Source organism: Stegostoma tigrinum, chromosome 5 (genome assembly GCF_030684315.1).
Source record: "Stegostoma tigrinum isolate sSteTig4 chromosome 5, sSteTig4.hap1, whole genome shotgun sequence".
NCBI classification, from domain to species: Eukaryota; Metazoa; Chordata; class Chondrichthyes; order Orectolobiformes; family Stegostomatidae; genus Stegostoma; species Stegostoma tigrinum.
Genome location: NC_081358.1, coordinates 97,008,958 through 97,036,156, shown reverse-complemented (window position 1 = coordinate 97,036,156; position 27,199 = coordinate 97,008,958). Strand labels below are relative to the sequence as shown.

The 27,199-nt window shown below is 41.8% G+C and overlaps 1 long non-coding RNA gene across 1 annotated transcript in view; it reads right to left on the bottom strand.

Moving 5' to 3' along the window:
• Positions 1-18,334: 18,334 nt before the first annotated feature.
• LOC125451856 (uncharacterized) overlaps positions 18,335-27,199 on the bottom strand; it is a 17,631-nt gene continuing 8,766 nt past the window's right edge. The window contains exon 3 of the long non-coding RNA XR_009445779.1: positions 18,335-19,458. This is a non-coding gene — a long non-coding RNA (uncharacterized LOC125451856). The remainder of the gene's footprint in view (positions 19,459-27,199) is intronic.

Here is a 27,199-nt window from a genome sequence, read left to right as displayed (position 1 = left end):
CCCAGGTGGTAACTCTCTTATTTTTAAATTGTGTCCCCTCCCCGTTTCTAGACTCCCCAACCAAGGGTAATATCTGACCTGCATTTACCCTATCTGTTCCCTTAAGCACTTCGCAAGTTTCAATGTAACACCACTCATTCTTCAAAACTCTAGAGACTACAGACCCAAATTACTTAATCTCTCTTCATAAGTCATCTTAGGAAGAAGTCGAGTAAACCTTTGCTGCACTCTCTCCATGGCATTAAATCTTTCCTGAGATAAGGAGATCAAAACTGCAGTTTGAATTCTGAGCATAGTCGAACAAAGATCCCAAATAATTGAAGCAAGATTTCACTATTCAAATACTCTTGAAGTAAAGGCAAATTTTTTATTAATTTTCCCAATAGCTTGTTGTATCTGCATGTTAGCCTTCATTGACTTACTAACAGGGATACCTGTGTCATTTTGTACATCTAACTTTCCAACATCTCACCATTTAAGAAATATTATGCACGTCTGGTCCTCCAACCAAAGTGAATTACCTCACACTATTCCACATTATATTCAATCTGCCATGTTCTTGCCTATTTACTGACCTTGCCCAAAGCTGAAAATCTAAGGATACTGCATTCATCAGCTCTCCTTTATTAATTTTATTAATCATGTCTTCTAAAATTCCAACCAGTTCATCAAACATGACTTCCCATTTGCTAATATACCCAATCAGATCATTATTATTCAAGTGTCTATTTATCCTTTATAATAGATTATGTCATTTGCTGGGTCTGTACTGGCAAGTTTATAGGCATACAGGCCCATAAAATCCCTTTGGTGGCTTTCCCACCACCCTCCTGATTGCCCCTTACCCTTCCACAATTTTGTGAAGAGCTAGAGCAACTTTTGCCCTAGTTAAGACTCTTGAATTGTTCAGTGACTCTCTACAGTGTGGAAACAGGCCATTCGGCCCATTGCCTTCACATCAGCCACCTGAAGAGCAACTCATTCAGACCCACCCCAATCCCTGTAACCTTGCACTTACCATGGCTAGCCCACCGAGCCTGAATGTCACTGGCACTATAGGCAATTTAGCATGGCCAATCCAACTAACATGCACAAACTTTCAACTCTGAGAGGGAAGCCAGAGCACATGGAGGAAACTCAGGCAAACAGGGGGAGAAAGTGCAAACATCACACAAACAGTCACGTCAGGGTGGAATCATGGCTGGGTCCCTGGAGCTGTGATGCAGTAGTGCTAACCACTGAGCCAGCATGCTGTGAATTCCAGCACAAGTCCAACATGTTCACGTCATGTGAAAATATTTTTTAAAGCAGAAAAGATGACACTGAGCCTAAAGAATGCTCCACAAATGATTCTTCTTAGATATTTCAGAAACATTCAATTCTGTCGCCTGGTGATTGGAAAGATGTCAGAACCAGTAACACACGAGCCGGTGGCCACAGTGTTAACAGAGTGCATAGCCTTTTCTGAAACCTTTCCAGTTGGCAGATAGCAGGACTTACAATAATGATGGTATGCATCAAGACACTCAGGTAGTATGACAGTAAGTGGGACTTCCTCTTCGGTGACCTAGCAAACCTGATCAGGCTGGTTCACATAAGTACATTCCTAACCTCAAGATAGAGAAAAACTTCATTGCAGTTGCATTGTTCTGTTGTCAATTGAATTCACCCCTCTAGCAGAGGTGTGAAACAAGTTCACAATTCATAATCAGTGCAGAATGGAAAATTTTACACAGGTACGGCACTGTTCATAGTCACAGAATGCCAGCATGCATTTCACAACTAATCTTTTTTGAGGTGCCATTGCAGTTGTTACATGCAGAAGGTTGGACAGCAATTTAATTGATGAAAGGATTTAACAGGGTGCCTGCAAAAACATTATTTCATCAAGTACCAGCAGGAACTAAAAATCAGAGGTGAGTATTCAGGAGTGAAATCTGGAACCATTTTCCCATAAAAGTTAATAAAAGTCTGAAAACTCTTTTTCAGATGATTGTGTCCAGTAACATTTTCAATAAGGTCAAAAGAGTTATTTTACACAAAAGTCAAATGCTATGGAGCAAAGTCAAGTAATTTGAGTTGAGTTGCAAGTCAAGTATGATCCAAGAGAACGGCAACGTAGGCTTAAAAGGTCTACTCCTGTTCCATATTGATAAGTTCCAATATGGAAATACTGTGAACTGATGAATTTAGACAGTGGAAAATACAAATGCAGCAGATAGATTTAATGCGGGGAAGTGTGAAACAGTATATTTTGGTAGGATGAGTGAGGAAAGGCAAGTTAAAGGCAAATACTGGGATAGAGGGATCTGGGAGTTTATGCATGTATATAAGTTGAGGAAGCGATTGGTTACCTTAATTAGCTGGATGGCTGGTTTACAATGCCAAATGACGCCAGTAGCGTGGGTTCAATTTCTATACTGCTGATGTTACTACGAAGGACTCTTCTTCTGAATCTCTCCCCTCGCTTGAGGAGTGGTGACCCTCAAGTTAAATCATCACCAGCTGCTCTTATCTCTCTAATGAGAGAGTGGACTATGGTGACATTGCCTCCTTTTTTTCACAGGGTACAAAAGCAAGGAAGGCCTCAACTTGACTACAGGTAGTTCTCCTATAGTTACATTCTTGCATGACCTCACTCTGTAGAAAATCACACTTTAGAAAATCACTACATCTGTACAGCAGCAAGTTCATGTTATCCAAATAGCATTACATCAAATTCACATTAACAAAGCACACGTTATAGCAGAACTACCTGTATTGTATAAGCACTTAATCTGACCTGCTGTGCAATGAGGCTCCATTAGGGTAGAAATCCCACATCTGAGAGTGGCAGGTTAATTATAGGTTGGAATTTCTCTATTACTGGAGTGCCACTAGGAACAATAATCATTGACAGAATGAACTGAGACTTACCCTAAAGATTGCCCCTGGATCCCTGGAGGCAAGTGAATAGAATCACCAGAGAGGAAGAAGGCAGGGGTCTGCTTTCAGTGCTGTCCCCTGCTTTAAAGCCAGCTCCCTGGATTGGGCATTAAGTGGTTGTTAACAAGGGATTCACATTGCCCACTGCCCCCGTCCCAAACGCAATAGGCAAGCGAGCTAGGTGAATCCTATTAAATTCCCGAGCCATCACTAAATTCCAGTGGGTTCGGAGATATTTAGTGACAGATGCTTGATAAACCTAACTGCTATCCAACCTCCATAAACTGCATTGCCAGCTTGGGCTCTTCCTGTCCTCAACTGAAATAGCGACAGGCTTTCTAATCCAATGCATATTCTCCTGCTCAATTTACTTGGTGTCTCTGCTATCACGCCCATTGTGGTAGGCTCCTCAAAATTTATTACATTGCATTCCAATTCTATACACATCCTTTTAGGAAAGATGCTGAAAGTTCAGTCATAGTGCAGAAAAGATTTATCAGACTAGCTGTCGGTATGAAAAAGTTCAGTAATGACTAAATATTAAAAGAGTTGTTCTTTCTCAAGAAGACATGGTGACACACAGATTTGAAAGAAGTGTTCAAAATCTGAGGGATCTAATTAGAGCAGATAGAAAGAAATTGTTCTCATAGATAAGGGATTGAAAACCTAAAGATACCAATTTAGGGTAATTCTCAAAAACAAGTGACACGAGGAAGAAGCATTTTTCATGCAGCAAGTGGTCAGAGCTTGGGAATATGTTACCTCAGTGTAGTAGAGACAGATACAACCTTGGCTACCAAAGGGGTTATTGGATAAGAAACTGGAAATAAAAACTAAAATGTCTAATATTAAATGTTAATATTTATAAAATGAGACTAATAATTAATATTGGAAGTATTAAGAAATGGGAGCACTTTGCATTGAAAATAACACTACAGCACATGTAGGTCATTTTAATGTATTCAAATCACAATGCAACATTTGGTAAGGAGCCCATTATTTGAGATTAGTGAATTAATTGGTATTTAAAAGTTTGTTAATAAATTGATTTAGATCGCGTTAGGAGAATATAGAAAAAAACATTTGTTGAAATAATGAAATATGAATATTGACTCCGGAATCAATGCATCGTCTGAAATTCTGCTTGATTATGTTTGTGGTTTGAAAGCATGAAAAAAAGTTCCGTGTACCTGGTAAAGTAGATTAAAGAGTCACATTTGCAAGCACGAATGATCAGTGGTTACCTGGGAAAGGGCAAGAAAGTGGGCAAAGCAAAAAGCTGACACAGACATTATGGTTGAAATAGCTTTCTTGAGCAATGCAAGCATTCTGTGATTCTAAATAAGAAATGACAGCTGACAGTTTGTGCTCAATACAGTACCACAAATTGCAGTTACATAAATGATCAAACATCCATTTTTGATGGTTTGGGTAAGGGCAGAATAATGACCATGAATCTGGCAAGCTCATTGCTCTTCTTCAAAAATTGTCAGAGAATATTTCAAGTCCAACAGATCTGACAATACAACCATCAGTTTAAAATTCCATTCAAAATACAATAGTGCAATGTGGCCTCAGTACTTTACCGAAATGTCAGCCGACATCATTTGCTCAGCTTTGAAAGGAGGCTCGGAGCCATGATCTTTTGGCAGAGTGGTAAGAGTGTCAACCAAGATATGTGATTTGATTCTGAATTCTTCCCATTCAGTGCATATTCACACTAAGCGAACATTGGCAGAAGCATGAGACTAATTACACAGGATGTCTGCTTGGTGTAGTTTGAGTCATAAACAGCTATCAGGTCACCAACTGTTCAAAGTGTGAGTTATTGAACTGACTGGAGAAATGCATTTTAATAGCATTTTAAGATATTTCTCTGCTTATGAAAGAATATCTCAAATTGCTTCACCAAAAATGGATGTTTGATCATTTATGTAACTGCAATTTGTGGTACTGTATTGAGCACAAACCGTCAGCTGTCATTGCCAAGGTGATTGCCAAGCAAAGAGTTAAGAAATTAATCAATTTCAAGAAAGACGAGGGGAAAAACAAAGGCACAATGCAAGAGCTGGGTTTTAAGGGGCAGTTTCAAAAAATGAGTTTGTCAATTTTCCTTTCCACAATAATCTTTCGTAGGGCCAATGGTTTTGTCTTATTTCTCGGGCTTTAATCAAATCTCCCTCAACCCATCTCTAAATGTAATCCACCTATTTATTTTTCTTCTTCCTCTTATTTTATATCCTCAGTTTCACCTTGAATTGTTGCCAGGACAAGGTTGTCAGGTCTTCAGTTCCAATGTCTGTACTCGGGTATCTTTCCATCTCTCCCTCTCTCTCTCTCTCTCTCTCTCTTCAGCTGCACTTGCCAATGTTTTTGATTCCCTAATCTCATTCTTGATTGGACCAACTAATTTGTATTTCTGCCCATCCAGGTGATTCTGAGCATCCTCTGCTATACCCAGATTTCAAAAGTTGTTAGCCTCCTCTCATCCTCTTTTTCTCAGAGTTCAGTTATCACGCCCATAGGGCAAAACACTCTATACTGGGTGACTGTACAAGGCATTTCATTCAGTTTCATACTGATGCTTTTGGAATCCAAGATGCCACATCAGTCACTGCATCATATTTAATCTAAAATGGATAATCTAAAATGGCCATAAAATACAAAGTAAATAATACTTGAAGTAGAAGGACATTCAGCCTCAGATCTTCGGGTAAACTTCATCCAAGGTGGATTTCGGGACCCATGACAACGTGGAGTTGCCGAGCAGAGGCTGATAGCCAGGTTCGATGCCCATAAGGACAACCTCAACCAGGATCATGGGCTAATGTCGCACTGTGGGTGACCCCAACACATTACACACACACACACACACACACACACACACACACACACACACACACACACACTCTGTCTCTGTCCCACACACACTCTGTCTCTCTCTCTCACCCCCAACATACACTCCCTCACACACTCTCTCACACACTCTCACACACACACACACACACACACACACACACACACACACACACACACACACACACACACACACACACACACATATACACACACACACTCTCTATCCTACACATACACAAACACGCATACACACTTTCTCCCCCAAACATTCTCTCTCCAACACCCATAACACACTCTCCCACACACATGCACAGACACACTCTCTCCCACACACACGCGCGCGCACACACATAAAAAACACACACAAACGTGCATTCACACACTCTCTCTCCCACACACACACAAACATTCATGTGCACACACATACACACACACACATACACACACACACACACACACACACACACAAACATGCACACACACTCTCTCCCCCACACGCATATATACATGCTCTCCGACACAAACGCACATGCACACGGCCTCTCTCTCTCTCCCACACACACACACACACACACACACACACACACACGTACTCGCTTTCTCTCTATCTTTCTCTCTCCCCGTACACACATGTGCACACACCCACACACTCTCTCCCTCACACACACACAGACATTGTCTCTCCCACATACACACTCTTCCCACGCATAGACAGAGACACTTTCTCGCTCACAGACTCACTCCAACACACACACACTTTCTCTCCCACACACACTCTCTCTATCTCTCCCACACACACTTTCTCTCCCATACACATGCGCACACATACACTCTCTCCCACACACACTCTCTCTATCTCTCCCACACACACTCTCTCTATCTCTCCCACACACACACTTTCTCTCCCATACACAAGCGCACACATACACTCTCTCCCACACACACTCTCTCTATCTCTCCCACACACACTCTCTCTATCTCTCCCACACACACTCTCTCTCCCATACACAAGCGCACACATACACTCTCTCCCACACACACTCTCTCTATCTCTCCCACACACACTCTCTCTATCTCTCCCACACATACTCTCTCTATCTCTCCCACACACACTCTCTCTCCCATACACAAGCGCACACATACACTCTCTCCCACACACACTCTCTCTATCTCTCCCACACACACTCTCTCTATCTCTCCCACACACACTTTCTCTCCCATACACATGCGCACACATACACTCTCTCCCACACACACTCTCTCTATCTCTCCCACACACAAACAGAAACACATATACACACACACACTCTTTGTCTCTCTCTCTCTCTCTCGCTCTCTCTCCTCATACACACACGTGCACTCACACCCACACACTCTCTCTCACACACACACGTGCACACTCTCTCCCCCCCAACGCGTACTCACAGACGCACACACACTCTCTCTCCTTCACACACACTCTCCCTCCCACACACACACTCTCTCTCCTTCACACACACTCTCTCTCCTTCACACACACACTCTCTCTCCCACACACACACTCTCTCTCCTTCACACACACTCTCTCTCCTTCACACACACTCTCTCTCCTTCACACACACTCTCTCTCCCACACACACACTCTCTCTCCTTCACACACACTCTCTCTCCTTCACACACACATCAGTAGAGTGGCCCTTTGATCTTTTACTCATAAATTCTGTATCTGATACTACTTCTCTCACTAACATATGAAGGAGCAAGGCTTCGAAAGCTTGTGTTTTCAAATAAACCTGTTGGACTATAACCTGGTGTTGTGTGATTTCTGACCTTGTCCTCCTCAGTCCAGCACTAGCACCTCCGCATCATACTGCCAGAATGCTATCGGGTCTTTTACAGTATCTAGTGTCTACAACCATTTCTGGATATCACGCGGAGTGAATCGAATTGGCTAATGATGGAATACGTGATGCTGGGACCACTGGAAAGGTTTCTCAAAGCTTCTAGGCTGGGTTAAACTGTCACTGACCCTGAGCTAAGATAAGAGTGAGCTGAAGATACTCATTTTATAGAGTTGTTGAAAGTATTTCAGAGAACAGAATGACTGTAAGATTTATCTGCAGGGGTTGAGTGGAGACAAAGACAGTAACCAGAACCAGAAACTCACGGATTCAATTTCTAACATAGTGAGGAAGAAGTTTTCAAGAATGGACCAAGGATGGAAGTTGATGATAAAACTTTGGTAATTAGTTTGGAGTGAGTCCTATTTTCCTTTCATTTATATGTTTGAAGACACTAGCTCATGTAAATTCATCTAATTGTGGACCCATTCTCAATGCTAGGACCCCACCTATTCACAATATATATTAACGATTTAGATGAGGGAACTAAATGTAATATTTCAAGATTTGTAGATGATGCAAAGCTGTAAAGGTGAGCTGTGAGGAAAAAGCAAAGATGCTTTAGTAATTTGGACAAGCTGAATGAATGGGTAAATGCATAGCACTTGCAAGATAATGTGGATAAATATGAGGTTATACACATTGGTAGCAAAATCAGAAAAGCAGTTTATTATCTGAATGGTTATAAATTGAGAGGAGATTGTGCAATGAGCCCTTGGTATGCATGTACACCTGTCACAGAAAGTAAGCATGCAGTCACAGCAAATGAAAAAGAAGGCAAATAGTATGCTGGCCTTCATAACGAGAGAATTCAAATACAGAAGCAAGGATGTCTTGCTGCAATTATACATGGCCTTGTTGAGACCACACCTGGAATACTGTATGCAGTTTTGGTCTCCTTATCTAAGGAAGCATATATGTGGTATAGAGAGAGTGCAGCAAGGTTTACTAGGTTGACTCCAGGAATGACAGAATTGATGTATGAGGAGAGCAGAATTCCTTAGGATTATACGTGCTGGAGTTCAGAAGAATGAGAGAGGATTTCATAGAAACCGATAAAATTCTAACTAGTTAGACAGGGTGTATATAGGAAAGATGTTCCTGGTATCAAGGGAGTCCAGAGCCAGGGTTTTGGAGTAAACCATTTAGAACTGAAATGAGGAGAAATTTCTTCACTCAGTGAGAAGTGAGCTTGTGGAATTCTCAACAACAGAATGGAGTCGAGGCCAAGAAATTTTATGTGTTTATGGAATTGGATATAGCACTTGGGGCTAAAGTTTTCAAAGAATATGAGGGAAAGCAGGAGCAGAAATTGGATAGTGACCCATAGTCATAATTAATGTCAGGGCAGGCTCGAAGAGCCAAATGGCCTGCTCCTGCTCCTATTTTCAGTAGGCCAATATTCACCAGAAAGACTGCAATTCCCAGGAGAAGGCTCTGAGTAATTAGGTAGATGGAATAATTGCCAGCTTTACCTGTGGATGTGAGTTTGCTCGCTGAGCTGGAAGGTGAGTTTTCAGACGTTTCGTCACCATTCTAGGGAACATCATCAGTGAGCCTCAGACGAAGCGTTGGTGTTATGTCCTGCTTTCTATTTATAGAAAATAGAAAGCGGGACATAACACCAATGCTTCGTCGGAGGCTCACTGATGATGTTACCTAGAATGGTGACGAAATGCCTGAAAACTAACCTTCCAGCTCAGCGAGCAAACTCACATCCAAAACCTCAATCTGAGCTACAAATCTTCTCAAAACTCGCTAGCTTTACCTGTGTCACCCAATTCCTGAGAACAAATTATATTGACAACCCCAACGTGATGCTCCTCTCACTTCCAGACTCCAAACTTCCACTCTACAGCAATCTTTATACAGAACATAGAACAATACAGCGCAGAACAGGCCCTTCAGCCCTCAATCTTGCGCTGACCTGTGAACTAATCTAAGCCCATCCCCCTACATTATCCCATCATCATCCGTCGGCTTATCCAAGGACTGTTTAAATGCCCCTAATGTGGCTGAGTTAACTACATTGGCAGGCAGGGCGTTCCACACCCTTACCACTCTCTGAGGAAAGGACCTGCCTCTGAATCTGAATTAAATCTATCACCCCTCAATTTGTAGCTATGCTCCCTCGTACAAGCTGACTTCATCATCCTCGGAAAAAGACTCTCACTGTCCGCCCTATCTAATCCTCGTATCATCTTGTATGTCTCTATTGAATCCCCTCTTATCCTTCTTCTCTCCGATGAGAACAGACCCAAGTCCCTCAGCCTTTCTTCATAAGGCCTGAGCTCCAGAACAGGCAACATCCTGGTAAATCTCTTCTGCACCTTTTCCAATGCTTCCACATCCTTCCTGTAATGGGAGCGACCAGAACTGCACACAATATTCCAAATGAGGCCACACTAGCGTTTTGTACAGTTGCAGCATGACATCACAGCTCTGGAACTCAATCCGTCTACCAATAAAACCTAATGCGCCATAAGCCTTCTTAACAGCACTATCAACCTGGGTGGCAACTTTCAGAGATCTATGTACATGGACACCAAGATCCCTCTGCACATCCACACTACCAAGAATCTTTCCATTGACCCAGTATTCTGCCTTCCTATTATTCTTCCCAAAGTGAATCACCTCACATTTATCCGTAATGAACTCCATTTGCCACCTTTCAGCCCAATTTTGCAGTTTATCCAAGTCTCCCTGCAACCTGCAACATTCTTCCACACTGTCCACCACTCCACCGACTTTAGTGTCATCTGCAAACTTACTAACCCATCTACCTATGCCTGCGTCCAAGTCATTTATAAAAATGCCAAACAGCAGTGGTCCCAAAACAGATCCTTGAGGCACACCACTAGTAACCGGACTCCAAGCTGAATATTTTCCATCAACCACCACTCGTTGCCTTCTTAGAGAAAGCCAGTTTCTAATTCAGACTGCTAAATCTCCCTCAATCTCATGCCTCCGTATTTTCTCCAATAGCCAACCATGTGGAATCTTATCAAAGGCTTTACTGAGGTCCATGTACACATCAACGGCCCTTCCCCCATCCACATGCTTGGTCACCTTCTCAAAAACCTCAATGAGGTTTGTGAGACACGACCTGCCCTTGACGAATCCATGCTGACTATTTCCAATCAAATTGTTGTTTGCTAGATGATTATAAATCTTATCTCTTATAATCCTTTCCCAAACATTTCCTACAACAGACATAAGGCTTACAGGTCTATAATTACCTGGGTCATCCCTACTGCCCTTCTTGAACAAGGGCACAACATTTGCAATTCTCTAGTCCTCTGGTACTAAACCTGTAACCTGGAGGACTCAAAGACCAAGGCCAAAGTCTCCGCCACCTCCTGCCTAGCTTCCGAGAGAATCCTCAGAAAAATCCCATCTGGCCCACGTTATTTATCTACCTTCACACCTTATCATTCGACTTATATCATTACTTCAAAGAATGTTGTTTTCTCAATATCTGCTAAGCAGCTCTTCATCTTATCACTTTGTTTTGCATCATAATGCTGATGCCAGTTCTGAAACACTGGACAGAATTTTAAATCCTCCCCAAGAGTGGGTTTGGAGGTGGGGAGGTGTGGGCATTTAATCAGACTCAAAGGTTTAGATTGAGAAACAGATCATTTTCGCCTTCTGCCCAAATAAGTTGCGGGCATGATGAAGGATTATCTGCCCTGACACTAACTGCACCCTTTGAGTAGGCAATTAATGCTTACTTAAGGGCCTCATCCTGCTGCCACTGATACTGAACCTGTGATGAGTAAGGCAGTCGCCTAGCAGGGAAGCTGAGAAGCAAACCATCTCAGTCTTTCCCTAAAGGTACTTGGTGCTTGGTTGAGAGACTCGGTATCAGAAAAGTTGTAGGGGGCAGCTGGATTCTGTGAGTAACTCCAGCTGTTTCTTCTGAACCCATTCCGATCCATTCAATATAGTCAATGGCTCCTTCCTGTCAGTCTCATTCCACATGTACTCAGCCATATCTGAGGTACATTACCCATCATGCATCTCTGGTGAAGGTATTGCCAGAAGCTGTGAAACCTCAACTGGCACTGCCTACAGTGGAAAGCTACTAGCTTCTGATTGGTCAGCATTACTCAGGGGGTAGTGGGCCTTCCCCAAAGAAGACAACAGGGGTCTCTCATCATTTGTGGGTAGATACTAGATTGACAGACAATTAGAGCCAGTAGCAGTCTTACTGCCTGTGATCTCTGCTGTTTAACCTGCTCTACTCAGCAGTTGGCAGGAAAACTCACCTGAAGTTGGCAGGATTCCACTATGAATTTGTGGAAACCATGATGCATTGTGCACAGATGGTAAGGTTAACTGGTCACTTGAGAGGGGAAATGCTGTGGTTTGAAGCAGGGTGAAGATTGTGGGAAGTGAATGTGGAGCGAGAAGTGGCCGAAACAGGTAAGTATTTTAAAACCATTTTTTAAATTTCTCTTTTGAAGCCAGGAAGGCTGACAAACAGAGGATGCACAGATGAAAATCTCTCACTGCTGAAGGCAGTAGCTTGATCAAGGCAGGGGATATCTCAACTCACATTTTGTCCATCCAATTATCTCAGTTAACATTGCCCTGCCATGGAAATTTCTGACAAAAATCTTTTGTCTATCTAGCTCATTACAAGCCTCTGGATTTTTGGTTCAGGTAAATTCTAAGTCACAACTACATTCATTATGTTAATGGCGATGTCACAAAGGGGGAAAATCTTAACAAATCTTAATCTCATCCAGTCACATGATTGCAAAATGATGAAAATACTTCAGTTCATTTGATCTCTTTCTGCCAAATGTATCTTAATTCATTGTCTTCCCATTGCAGCATCAAGCTGCTTTATAAATTAGTTTTATGTCTGGACCTTAGGATGTAAAATGGTTGATGAAGACCTTCTAAATGAAGAGACAGTATTATTTGAGATAACAAGGTGTAGAGCTGGATGAACACAGCAGGCCAAGCAGCATCAGAGGAGCAGGAAGGCTGACATTTTGGGCCTAGACCCTTCTTCAGAAAAAGGGTCTGAAGAAGGGTCTAGGCCCAAAACGTCAGCCTTCCTGCTTCCTTGCTGCTGCTTGGCCTGCTGTGTTCATCCAGCTCTACACCTTGTTATCTCAGATTCTCCAGTATCTGCCGTTCCTACAATTTCTGAGACACTATTATTTGTTTTTATTATGTTATAAATTGCCTTATGCGTATCGGTTGAGTAACAAGTAATAACTGAGAGACTTTAATGAACGTGCAGATATCTGTTGGTACGCTCTTTAAGATTGGATGGAAAGTTCAATTGACAATTCTTTTACAGTTTAAGGGAAGGGCAGAAGGATCCAGTTTGATTCCTAATATGTTTCACTTGTCGGCTCTTTTAAAATGTTGCATTTAAAAAAGCATCTTTCATGTGTTTTCTAAGCAATGTTTACTTTCACGGATACATTTAAACAGATTATTACTGCCTCATCACTGTTGTGGGACTTTTCAATATGCAAATTGGCTTCCATATTTCCTGTTTTAGAAACATTGTTTGGACTTCAAAAGCACTTCACTGGCTGTAAAGTTATGCTTTGTGATTACGTGACATTGAAGGCCATCTTTTTTGCCATAAGGATGTTGTAACACAACTTCAGAAGCTTCTGGTTTGCTGTTCAAGGGACTGTTACAGGTTCATGGAGATGAGACCTTAAAATTTGGCCCCACTTTGAAATGACCCTATTTTTGCCAGAGGCAGGATATGACTCCCACACGTGGGAACTCTGTAGGGTTATTTTAACTTAGTGCTGAGTTTGAACAGACAATGTTTTTCACTTCAGAAAGAATCTTAACCTGCAGTGTTGAAGTTACAAATCTTTAGCAAAGTTGTAAATACTAATAAAGGGTGAATAGGGTCTGTAGAATTCTCAATATATAAAAGTTACTTAAATGGCCAGCCCTTTAAAAATTATTAATAGATGCTTGAGCCGCTAGGAGTTGATTTCAGTAGTTTATTTGACTATTTACTGACATAAACCTAATTGTTATCATTACAGCAGTATTAATGATTAGAGATAATGGGAACTGCAGATGCTGGAGAATCCAAGATAACAAAGTGTGGAGCTGGATGAACACGGCAGGCCAAGCAGCATCTTAGGAATACAAAAGCTGACATTTCGGGTCTAGACCCTTCATCAGAAAAGGGGGATGGGAGAGGATTCTGAAATAAATAGGGAGAGAGGGGGAGGAGGACCGAAGATGGATAGAGGAGAAGATAGGTGGAGAGGAGAGTATGGGTGGGGAGGTGGGGAGGGGATAGGTCAGTCCAGGGAGGACGGACAGGTCGAGGGGGCGGGGTGAGGTTGATAGGTAGGAAATGGAGGTGTGGCTTGAGGTGGGAGGAGGGGAGATGACAAAAGAGTTGCAGTGGGAGAGAGATCCGCTGATGTTGGTCCAGAGGGAGGAGGGTAACTTCTTCGGGTTAGGCATTCTGGAAGAGGTTTTGCAGTGAGGTTAAAATTGTAATCAGAGATAATGGAAACTGCAGATGCTGGAGAATCTGAGATAACAAAGTGTGGAGCTGGATGAACACAGCAGGCCAAGCAGCATCTTAGGAGTACAAAAGCTGACGTTCTGGGCCTAGACGCTTCATCAGAAAAGGGGGATGGGGAGAGGATTCTGAAATAAATAGGGATAGAGGGGGGCTATTAACGGTTATCTGCTTTCTACAATCTACCATTTTAGTTGGGAATATGGGGTGAGTGCAGCTATGTGAATCATAGTTTGACTGAGAGCTCAGAAAGGTTTGTCAAAAATTAACTGACTTTAATGTGGCATTTATGGTGGCATGTTTGTTTTTATAAGGGAATATGTACTTGAGGTGATTTAAATCCACTGAATGGGCTTTAAGATATCTTTGTGTTTTCTATACAGTGAATTGTGGTGCTGTGACTATATCACTGAACTAGTAATCCAGAACCCACACATTAGCAAGTCCCACTGGATGTTTAGCAGTAAGGTTCTGAGGGGAGTCAGAGGTGTGACAGGCTTGAGATCAAATCAGGGCCAAGGCAGATGACAGAAAATTGAGTCACACAGTTGCATCAAAGCCATGGAAGGAGCAAAGCAAACCATGGTGCAATTACAGGGGTGAATGAAATTTGGGCACAGCCATTGTGTATATTTTTATTTTGTGAAATAAAATTAGTTTTAAAAAAATCTTTCACTTAGAATGGCAAGGATGGTAAGGCCTTACAGCTCCATCTAGTGGTTCACTTCAACTTGGTTAACTGACAGATGGGTAAGCACAGTACCGCCATCTGGTGGTGCAAGGGAATACAGGAACAGGAGTCAGACATTCAGCCCCTGGAGCCTTTTCCATCATTCAATCAAATCGTGACTGATCGATCTGTGGCCTAGCCCGAGAAACCACCTTTGGCTCTTATCTATTCTTATGTTTGCTAAACAAACATTTGTCTATGTCAGATTTAACACTAACAACTAAAGCAGCCATTTGTGAAAAAAGAGTTTTGAACATCTAGCTGTTTGTGAGGACAAATACTTAACATCTGTCCTGAATGGTGCTCCCTAATTCTCAGACAATCTCCTCTAGTTCTCGAATCTACAACATGGCAATAGTTAATCTTTATTTATCCTGTCTTTTCCTGTGAATATCTTGAAGACTATGAAAAATTACACGTCAAACTTCTAATTTCTAGAGTAATCAAGTTGAATTGTATAATCTTTCCTTATAACTTGAAGTCCAGGAATCATTCTTGTAAGAATATGTTGTACTCTCTCCGAGGCAAACGTATCCTTCCTTAACCAGGGTTAGAACATAGAACACTACAGCTCAGTACAAGCCCTTCGGCCCTCAGTGTTGCGCCAACCTGTGAAACAAATCTGAAGCCCATCTAACCTACATTATTCTGTTATCATCCATGTTTATCCAGTGACCATTTAAATGTCTTTAAAGCTGTCTAGTCTACAACTGTTGCAGGCAGGGGATTCCATGCCCTTACTACTCCCTGAGTAAAGAATCTACCTCTGACATCTGTCCTATATCTATCACCCCTCAATTTAAACCTATGTCCCCACATGACAGCCTTCACCATCTGAGGAAAAAGGCTTTCACTATCTAATCCTCTGATCATCTTGTATGTCTCTATTAAGTTGCCTCTTAACCTTCTTCTCTCTAACGAAAACAGCCTCAAGTCCCTCGGCCTTCCCTCCATACCAGGCGACATACAGATAAATCTCTTCTGCACCCTTTCCAATGCTTCCACATCCTTCCTATAATGTGGCGACCAGAACTGTACGCAATACTCCAGGTGCGGCTGCACCAGAGCTTTGTACAGCTGCAACATGACCTCATGGCTCCAAAATGCAATCCCTCTACCAATAAAACCGAACACACCGTACACTTTCTTAACAACCCTATCAACCTGGGTGGCAACTTTCAAGGTTTTATATAATTGCAGCATAACTTCTGCATACCATACTCCAGTCCTCCAGATATAAAGGCCAACATTCCATTAGCTTTCTTGATTATTTTTTGCATCTGATTTTGACACTTTGAAGATCTGTACACCTGAACTCCCAAGTCTCTTTGGACATGCATTGTATTTAACTTCATTCCATTTAGAAAGTATCCCGATCAATCCCTTTTCAGTCCAAAATGGATAACCTCACACTTGCTTGTGTTGAACTCGATCTGCCACAGTTTTGTCCATTCACTTAGTGTAAAATTACAAAGGATATGGATAGACTATCACCTACACTGTCCCCGATGACGCCTGACTTTGTACCATCAGCTAATTTGGATATGGCTTTCTCTGCCATTATCCAAGTCATTAGACGTAATGTGAATAATTGAAGCCTTAACACTGATCACTGTGGGACACTACTGATTACATCCCATCAATTTGAATAGCTACCCATTCTTCCTACCTTCTGTTGCCTGCCACTCAACCAATTTCACAGCCATGCCAGTAATTTGCCCTGAACTCTCGTGGACTTCTAGCTTAGTTAATAGTCTCTGATATGGGACTTTATCAAATAATTCTGGAAGTCCATGGACATTGTCCTGTCCACAACCTTAGTCACCTCTTCAAAACATTCGATAACATTTATCACATATGACCGACCTGTCATGTTGGCTTTACCTGACTGACTCAAAATTTCCAAGGTGTTCAGTTTCCCATTCTTGATTATAGTCTTCAACGATTTCCCCACCAGAGATGTTATGCTAACTGGTCTGTAATTCCTTGTTTTCCCTCTTTCATACTTCTCGAAAGGTGGAGTGACATGTACAACTTTCCAATCCAAAGGAACGACTCCTTTATCTGAGGAAGTTAGCATGTCTATACATGCCCGCTCTTTCCATTAACATCCTCAGATGCAAACCATCAGGTCCCAGGAATTTGTCACTGTTTAATTCCATTTAATTTACTCATTATCGATGGCTTACTTGAGTTAATTTTATTCTTCCCTATTCGCAATCCAGTACCAATTTCCTTGGGATTTCTGGCAAGATTGCCTCAGTATTTACAGTAGAAAAAGAGGATAAGTAATTATTCAGCATATCTGCCATTTCCCTGCAGTATTTGACAACATCCCCACTTTCATTTTTTAGTTGGCCTTCATTGGTCCTGACTACTAACTATAAAATTTCTATTTATTGAGTTTGATGTCCCTGGCAGGTTTCCTTTCATAATCTCCTTTAGTGCCTCTTAGAAGCAGCTTTGAGGTCCTTTGCTAGTCTTTGTATCTTTCCCATTTAGCAGGACCTGCGTTTTTCTTCTTCATTTTTGTAAGCCCTTTTTAGTTGTATACGGTCCCTTATCTCTTTAGTCTTAACCTTAGCCTTTTAGTTTCAAATTCTGTTAATTTAATCATATTGCCCAAAATGTGGCCAAAAACTGAAAAGAAAGGCTTATGACTTCATACACCTGTTGAGAAGCTTCACCTGGTGGAAGAGAATGTGTATTTGAAGTAGAGTCTCATGTCACCATAAGGAAAGTCACAGGCTGTGGCTCACTGGCTATCATTCTTGCCATTGTGTCTGAAGGTTGGCTTAAGTCCCACTACAGAAATTTGAATACAGAAATTCAGACTTATTCTCCTATACAGTTCCAAGGGAGGGTTGCACTGCAAAAGGTATTGTCATTCGAATGAGGCTAAAATTTCAAATACTCTCTCAGATGAGTAGAGAAACAGAAGGAGGCTGTTTAGGTTCTAAATCTGGCTCTGCCATTTAGTGAGGTCATGGATGCTGTGAGTCCTTTCTAGTTCCTCTGCTTATTAATCTTAATATCTTGGAAATACGAAGAAACCTATCAATCTTCAGGCTTTGGATTTTTCACTGATCCAGCATTAATTGTTGTTTGGGGATGAAAATTCTCAAAGAAAGCTTTCATTTTAACAAAGTGGTGTCACACTGCAGGTTTTGGAAGAACAGCAAACAAAAGTTTATTACAGAAAAACCAGCATAAAATAGGAAAACCAAACAGTCTAAACATACAATATCAAAAATTTTAAAAAACAAAGTAGAAGTTCCCCACCTCTACAGGCTCCATCCCCGCCCCTTTAACTTGTCTGTCTCCTCTCCACCTATCTTCTCCTCTATCCATCATCAATCTGCCTTCCCCCCCCCCTCCCTATTTATTTCAGAATCCTCTCCCCCTCCCTCTTTTCTGATTAAGGGTCTAGGCCCGAAACGTCAGTTTTTTGTACTCCTAAGATGCTGCTTGGCCTGCTGTGTTCATCCAGCTCCACACTTTGTTATCTTGGATTCTCCAGCATCTGCAGTTCCCATTATCTCTTAGAAGTAAAATCTTATTCATCTGAAAACACTCCTTCATAAATTGTAATGAAACAAAAGTCCTTTTACAGTACCAAAACACCATTCATATAATATTCACACCAGTGTCCCTATATCAAACACCTCTATAGATTTAAGTCACTTGTGGCTTCAGCGTTTACACTGGAGCAGCAGACAGCTTCTTTTTGGAGCTTTCACACATTTGAACTTTAATACACAGCTTTGGGCAACCACTTCAGGGTTTGTTCTGGTCTGAGACTCACACCAGCCCCTCACTCTGAGGTAATCTAGTTCACAATGTATTCTTCCTTCCTCAGGGTCACAGATCCGTGCAGCCATCCTATTCAAGAAGCATCACAGAGTCCCTCATTGAAAGTAAAACTGAAATCCCTGAAGGCTCCTCTCTAAACTATGGATATTTCCTTTGACCTAAAAGAAAATAAGTTCTAAAAGTCTGTAAGAAGTTCAGATACTTCATTGTTTACGTTGCTGGATTGCAAAACAGTTCAAAATATTTGGCAGCACAGTGGCTCAGCGGTTACCTCTGCTGTATCACAGCATTAGTTGCCAGGGTTCAATTCTATCCTTCGGCGACTGTGTGTGTGGAGTTTGCACATTCTCCCCGTGTCTGCCTGGGTTTCCTCTGGGTGCCCTGGGTTCCTCCCACAGTCCAAAGATGTGCGGGCTAGGTGGATTGGACATGCTAAATTGCCTGTAGTGTTCAGGGATGAGTAGATTAGGTTTGTTAGCCATTGTAATTGCAGGGTTAAGGGGAAAGGGTGCAGAGGCAGTTCTGTGTAGGATGCTGTTCGGAGGGTCGGTGTGGACTTGTTGGGTCAAATGGACTGTTTCCACACAGTAGGGATTCTGAAAGTTCAATGGTGGTGCAAAAAATCCATTCACTTGAAAGCTAGGTCTCCAAAACTGATTTAATAGGAATCTGGAACAAAAACAAAAGTTGCTGGAAAAGCTCAGTAGGTCTGGCAGCATCTGTAAAGAAAAATATTAGAGTTAACATTTTGGGTCCGGTGACAAAGGGCAACTGCATTATACAGACAACCATACAATATAGCTAAAATACACCTGCAAGCACCACATGCCTTGTAGGTATTAACCTACTATGCAGTGTCCAAATCTTTGACCCAAGTGCTCCTATTCACATTATGCAGCATCACAAAGCAATGTCAGTAATGGTTGTGATGCACAAGTAAATAACTTGCAAACATTCACCCTAGTCGACAAAAAGTCACACTCCTGTTGGACACCTTGGAGCAGAAAACCTGACAAACGAGGTGTGGAGCTGGATGAACACAGCAGGCCAGGCAGCATCAGAAGAGCAGGAAACCTGACGTTTCAGGTCTGGACTCTTCTTCAGAACCCTTTTTCTGAAGAAGGATCCAGACCCAAAATTTCAGCTTTCCTGTTCCTCTGATACTGCCTGGCCTGCCATGTTCACCCAGTTTCACACCTTGTTGTCTCAGACTCCAGCACTGGTAGTTCCTACTGTCTCTCATCAGGGAGCCTGGTGTAGCACTCAGGATGGCTCAGCTCTGGACCCTAAATGTTGAAGTTGCAGCATGACAGATACCTACAACCACAGATGATGAACATATATTAAACCAATGTGAGAACACATTAACAATGAAGTGTCACCAGTGTCATCTATGCAACCTCAGGTCTTCTTTCTTTCCCTTCCTCTACATCGCAACGCAGTGTCATTTCCAAAGCAGTACAGGATGGAGCCTATCCCACAGTAGAGCCCAGTAGCCTTGGAAATGCTGGCTGATGATACTATTTACCTCCCAGCAAGGTTAGTAAAAAGGAAATTGTTAATTCAAGGTTTTGTTTTACCCATTCATGGGATGTCAGCATTTCTGGCTGGGTCAGCATTTATTGCCCATTCCTAGTTATCCTGACAAGCTGGTAGACAGCTACCTTCTTGAACCATTCAGTCTGTTGTAGGTACACATAATGCTGTTAGGGAGAGAGTTCCATGTAGGAATAGTGGTATATTTTCAAGTCTGGATGGTGAGTGGCTTGGAGTCAAACATGCAGGTTTGGTTGTGGTGTTTTCATTTATTTGTTGCCCTTGTCCATTTAGACTGTAGTAGTCTTGGGTTTGGAAGGTACTGTCTAAGAAGCCTTGACGAATTTCTGCAGTGCATCTTGTAGATGACACACACTGCAAGTGATGGAGAAAGTGAATATTAATTTGTTGCCAATGAAGCAAGCTGTTTTGTCCTTGATAGTGTCACGCTTCCTCCGTGTGTTTGAGCTGTAATCATCCAAGGAAGTGAGAGTATTCCATCACGCTCCTAACCTCTGCCATTTAGATGATTCAGTGGTCCCTGCAGACAGGGTTTGCTGAGATGCTCCTTTTGGCTTGCCACAACTTGCTGTTTGTTGATCTTTCTTTTCCAACTATAGAGTTTTGCTGAGGTCGCTAGTGAAATACTGTGTACAGCTTTGTTTTGAAAAGCATACACAGGCATTCAATGCTATTCAAAAGAGATTCACCAGGCTAATTCCTGAGAGTAAGAGATTGATTTATCAAGAATGGCTAAACAGATTAGGCCTTTATACATCAGAATTTAGAAAAATGAGAGGTGATCTTGTTGAAACATACAATAGAAACCATACAAGATACAGGGAAATGTTTCTACTGGGGGCTGGGGTTGTAGTTTTGAACTAGGAGACATAGTTCACAGAATAAGAGGGCACTCATTTAAAACCAAGGAATGAGGGAATTTCTTTTCCCAGAATATATTGGATGTCTAGTATTCTCCATCCAGAGAGTTGTGGAGGTCAAATCACTGAAGGTATTTAAAGAGAGGCAGATAATTGTTTGAACTATCAGAGAATTAATGGATTATGATGAGCTGGCAAGAAAGAGGTGCGGCCTGAGGCAGATCAAAAATGAACTTATTGAATGACAAGGCAGGCTTGAGGGGCTTAACGTCTCCTCCTCCTCCTATCTTTTATGCTGTTGTTCCAGGTAACTTTACTTGCTCGCAGGAGGCACAGAACAACGCCCCGTGGGGCGGCACGGTGGCTCAGTGGTTAGCACTGCAGCCTCACAGCAGCAGGGACCCGGGTTCGATTCCTGCCTCGGGCGACTGTGTGTGTGGAGTTTGCACATTCTCCCCGTGTCTGCGTGGGTTTCCTCCGGGTGCTCCGGTTTCCTCCCACAGTCCAAAGATGTGCAGACTAGGTGGATTGGCCATGCTAATTTGCCCATAGTGTTCAGGGGTGTGTGTGTTATAGGGGGATGGGTCTGGGTGGGATGCTTCAAGGGGCAGTGTGGACTTGTTGGGCTGAAGGGCCTGTTTCCACATGGTAGAGAATCTAATCGAGAACAACTACTTCACAACTTATAAAGCCTCTGAGTTATTAGTTAAAACAAGAACTTACAGGAGTTGGCAAGGGAAAATACACTAGATTTCTTTGGGCTTTAGATCATAACACCATAAGAGGTAAGAACCAGAGTAGGTTGTTTAGCCCCTTAAGCCTGTTCTGCCATTCAACAGAATTATTGTCAATCTGACATTCCTCTATCGACTTTCCAGCTTTTTCTCTGTAACCCTTGATTCCTTACTGATTAAGAATCTATTTATTTCAGCCTTAAATATACACAATGACTCTACCTCCATAGCTCTATATGGTAAGGAGTTCCAAAGATACTCAACCTTCTAAGAGAAGAAATTCGCACTCATCTCAGTCTTAAATTAGAGACCCTTTATTCAGAAAGTGTGCTGTTTGGTCCTGGGCTCTCCCATGAGGGGAAACATCCTCTCAGCATTTACGCTGTCAAGCCCATCAAGAATCCTATATGCTTCAGTGAAATAACTTCTCATTCTTCTAAATTCCAATAGTAATGTCCCAAACTGTTTAGCTTTTGTTCAAAAGGCAATTCCTCTGTGATCATCCTAGTGAATCTTCTCTGAAACTGTCTCCAATGAAATAATATCTTCCCTTAAATAAGGGTACCAAAACTGCTCACAATACTCCAAATGTGGTCTCATCAGCACCTGGTTCACTTCCAGTAAGATTTCCCTACTGTTATATTTGAGCCCGATTAAAATAAGGGCCAACATCTTGATTAGCTGCTGCACCTATGTGCTAGCTTTCTGTGTTTCATGCACAAGTACACCCAAGGTTCTTTATGTGGCAGCTTTCTCCAGATTTTTCTCTAATTAAATGATACTCTGTTCTCCCTTTCAATTAAACAATTTCACACTTTCTCACATTAAATATCATTTGCCAACATTTTGTCCACTTTCTTAACCTAACAACACATCTCTGTAAACTCAATATACTTCTTTCTTCTGCAGACAGAGGAAAAACAATTGTATCATCTCCCACCTCACTTCACCAAACAATCTTGGCTCACTTCAGTCTATCGTGGCTGACTTTTCCTGGAATGAAACAAACAGAAGGATTGGCTGGCACAACTGCTAGTGCTGCTGCAGGTGGGGAAATGTGGCAAGGTGGCCCAGGTGAGTGAGTCAAGGCCAGAGACCAAGTCGGATTAGTAGTGGGTGGGGATAGCAGTGAGAATTGAGAATGATAAACTATCAGTTTTGGTGGAAAGTGTGTGCAGTAGCAGAAGTAGAATGAGTGTGACTTTGTACAGAGAAGTTGGTGGCACTTACCCTGGCAGAGTGAAGGAAGTCATTGGCCTTTGTCCTATAGTGCTCGGCATTTCTCCATACCATGGAAACCTCACTGGCCTGATTGGCAAGGTTGCGTCTCATGGCCTCATGTCCACATAGCCAGGAATCACCTTTCCTTTGACTGCCATGTCAAGAGCAAATGACATGGCTCCTCTGGACTAAGTCTGTTTGGCTAGGTGCTCAATGATCTTTTAAATATGGTATTAGTATCAGGAATCTGAGGATGTCCCAGCAGTGGCAAGTATTTCCACTTGGGGTGAGTGGGAGAATAGCACGAACAGGATGCCATAGGGAATAAGATGAGTTTGGGAAGACCGTGCAAGAAAACCCATTACGCTTCATGGAAAGAAAGTTTCCATGAAACTTGCCAAAAATTACAATTAGTCAAGTTGTGGTAAGTTTCAATATAAAAGAGTACCCATTCAGAAAGAAAATAAAAACCATCACTAAAAGCATTTCTCATAAAAACCTAACTAGTTCACTAATATGATCCAGGGAGGAAAACATAATTTCCTATTGAGTCTGACCAACAATCTTGGTTGGCTCATGGCAGCCCTAAAAAGAGGACTTCTATGCACCTACTGATTGTATCGGCAGGAAAAGGCAATGAACCCCGGTCTTTCCAACGATGTTCTATTTCCCAGGAGAGAAATAATGTTGTATTATCAGAAGTACCATCTTACAACAGAGAAGTTAAACTAGCATTCAATCTGTCTTATTTAGGAGGACATAAAAGAATCAATGATGTGATCATCAAATATTTGGTTAGGATAACAAGGGGCATGAGGGATTGTAAAAATAGAGTTGAGGTTCATATAAGCTATGATGGGTCAAGCACAATAAGCTGAAATGAAGGTTTATTCCCAGCAGAAACCTCAAAAACCTTAATGGGTCAAAAGTGAGTTTGGATACTTCATGAAAGAGCTAGCCTATGATTTGATTGTCTTTTCTAAAGAATTAGTTTGCTTCAAAAGGTATCATGATTTTGATAACAGGTCATAGATCAGGAACATTGGGCTGATTTCCCAAGAACTTTGGATCTCTGACATTAGAACAGTACAGTGCTCACTGGCTGCACATACTGGCAGAGCACCCAACAGTGTAATCTTCCCAAAGACAGCTTCCTAATGGGCTACCTCCATGTTCTTTATGCTATTAAAGACAGTGGGCATGGTTTTGAGGCTGCTAGCCAAATCACAGAACAGCAGATCTACACTCTTGGAAGCTCCTTTGGGAGAGGTGGATGCCAGTGAGACAGGTCAGAAACTGTGAGAGTGCCTCAACATGGAGGTGCTATTCAAGACGTACTGAAAAAATTTGAGCAGGAAGACCATTACTGCCTCAAAGATGGGAAACCCCTTCGGGCGCATTGGTTGGAACTTAGGAATGGCCCTCCTTACTCGGCACTCCATTGTTGAGACACTGTCCGATTCCGACAGCCCTTCAGATTCTCAGGAGGAAATCACCTTCAAAATGTTAACCTCCACATTCAACAGGGATTGCTCCAATACCATAAAAATGTCAGAAAGCCTATAGAATCACACCTAATTATGTTTTTAATCATCTTACTAGTTAGGATCAATGGTCCGGGAAGCCGAGTCAGGTCCTCAGCAAGCTTTGGGGAGCTCCCCCAATATTGCTCTCCCCTTTTCTCCTAGTTCCCGCATTCAGGTTCACTATCAAGGAGTGTTATGAACATGCTTCATTATTAATTTTCTTTGCAAATTCTTGTTTAGATAGACAGTGGTTCATTTGGAATGCCGAGAAGATACCTGTTTATTTTTAAACAGGTCATTGGTCAGGAAAGGACAGCTGGACTCTTTTTTTCCAAAACTACTTACTGTAAATGATATAGGTTAAGTCAAGGGAACAGCCAAGGTGCTGGATTCACTGGAAATCATATGTCATTATTTAACTTCTATACTCACTTGCAATCACATGTCTGTATTGGGAACTCAGTTGGGGTACAGCCTGCTGAGACAGAAAAGCAGCTTAATTCATCTCTACTTTTCTGAGAAAGTCCTGCGGCTGATCCCGTGGGCTAAATGAAACATTAATTCAGCTGTTTTCCTGAAAAGCTTCTGAAAGGACAACTGTTTATTTTTGTATTTTTTTAATGTGGTCTGAAGCAAGAAAGAATTGTGCTAAAACCAGTGGTTTAAAGGATTGCTGTACATTTTGAAAAGCAAGTAACCTGACATTTACGACAGCATTGGGTAAATAGTTATTTGAAAAAGCAGTACTTACAGTGGTTGTTACTGAATTGAAGGTATAGGTTTCTGTGTACAGATGCGACTAAGGGGCAAGAAGTCATGAACTGGTTTACAAACTCACGACCAGTTATTAATAACAAAGCCTGCCAACAAACATGTGATTGGCTCTCAGATAACTGAAAAGCTTGGTGCCATGAAAAAGGTAGAGCAAAGTATTTTGATACCCACGAGCACAAATGCTTTCTCTCTGTTCGTTGCAGATAACACCTATTTTAAACCTGAAGAATCCACTTAATCTTTACTCCAACAGTTGTTGTCCGCTGTGCCTTTCAATTGATAGGACAGGAAAGATCTTAAGTGCACCAGTCGCCTTGCAAACTGGTCAAAGTATCTGAGGAAAGACAACTGAGAAGTAATATTCTGACCTGTATAATCATAAAGATCATCTCTGCAACTTGTGAGTAGAACCACTGAACTCTCTTCCACTTTTCTTGTGCAAATAACTTATTTTCCCTTGTCTGTTTATGAAAGGGGTGTTTTACGGTATTAGAGTTTTAAATTACTGTGTTATATGCAAAAGTCTATAACTATTTATTTGTAGCTGGAATCTAGTTACTTGAAATTAATTGTAATTCTTAAGTGTAGAGACCTGTCTGTGCTTTCTATCAAACAGATTCTGAAATTCAGGTACATCAGGGATTTTTTTTTAACTTTTGTGAGGCTCTGCGAGTATCAAGGCTTGAATTTTTTTTTCTTTTATATGTCCACAGAATGTGGGCATCACTGGTTAGGCAAGCATTTATTATGCATTCCTAATATCCAGAGTCCACATTTTAAAGTGTGCTATCCCAGTGAAGGATAACTAACATTAATCCAATTTTTCTACTGAACAGTTTCTGAAAGAGTTCTTCTGACGGATTACTGAATGACCTGCATCCACAAGGATTCAGATGACAACTGCCTAAGGTTAGTGGTACTCACCTACATGTGCCAGGTCACCAAGTGAAAGCTATCTTGACTTATTTCATACTTTACCTTTCTTTCAAGAACTAACAATTATTGGTCAGTGTTTTTTTCCACAAAGAAATATATTTTCTTTCTCCTTTATTTTTCTGTCTGTGTGTGTACTTGTGTGTGTGTGTGTGAGAGGGACCATAGAATCCCTACAGTGTGAAAAGAGGCTATTCAGCCCATCAGGTCCACACTGACCATCCAAAGAGCATCCTAACCAGATCCAACTCACCATCTAGCCGCAAAACCCTGCATTTAACCTGACAAGTCCACCTAGTCTACATATCCCCGGACACTTTAGGCAATTTAGCATAGCCAATTCACCTAACCAGCATACCTTTGGCCTGTGGGAGGACAGCAGGACACCCGAAGGAAACTCAAGCAGACATGGAAGAACATGCAAACGCCACTCAGACAGTCAGCGATGCTGGAATTAAACATGGGACTCTGGCTCTGTGAGGCAGTAGTGCTAACCACTGAGTACTGTGCCTCTGTGTGCATGTTGCCAAACAGGTCCTGTTCTCACAATAAACTAATAATTTTGTTTTATTTTTCTTGAATTGGACTTGGGCAGCACTGGCAAAGTCAGCATTTTTTCTCTATTCTTAGCAGTCCTTGAACTGATTGGCTCCCTAGGCCACTTCAAAGGCAAGTTAAGAGTCAACTAGTGTTGTCCATCTGATGTCACATGTAGGTCAGTCCAGGTAAGGGCAGTAGATTTATTTCTCTAAAGGGCATCAATGAACTAAATGGGATTTTACATCAACTGACAATGGTCACTATGAGTCTAGCTTCCAGATTTTTATTTAATTTAAATTCAACCATCTGCCATGA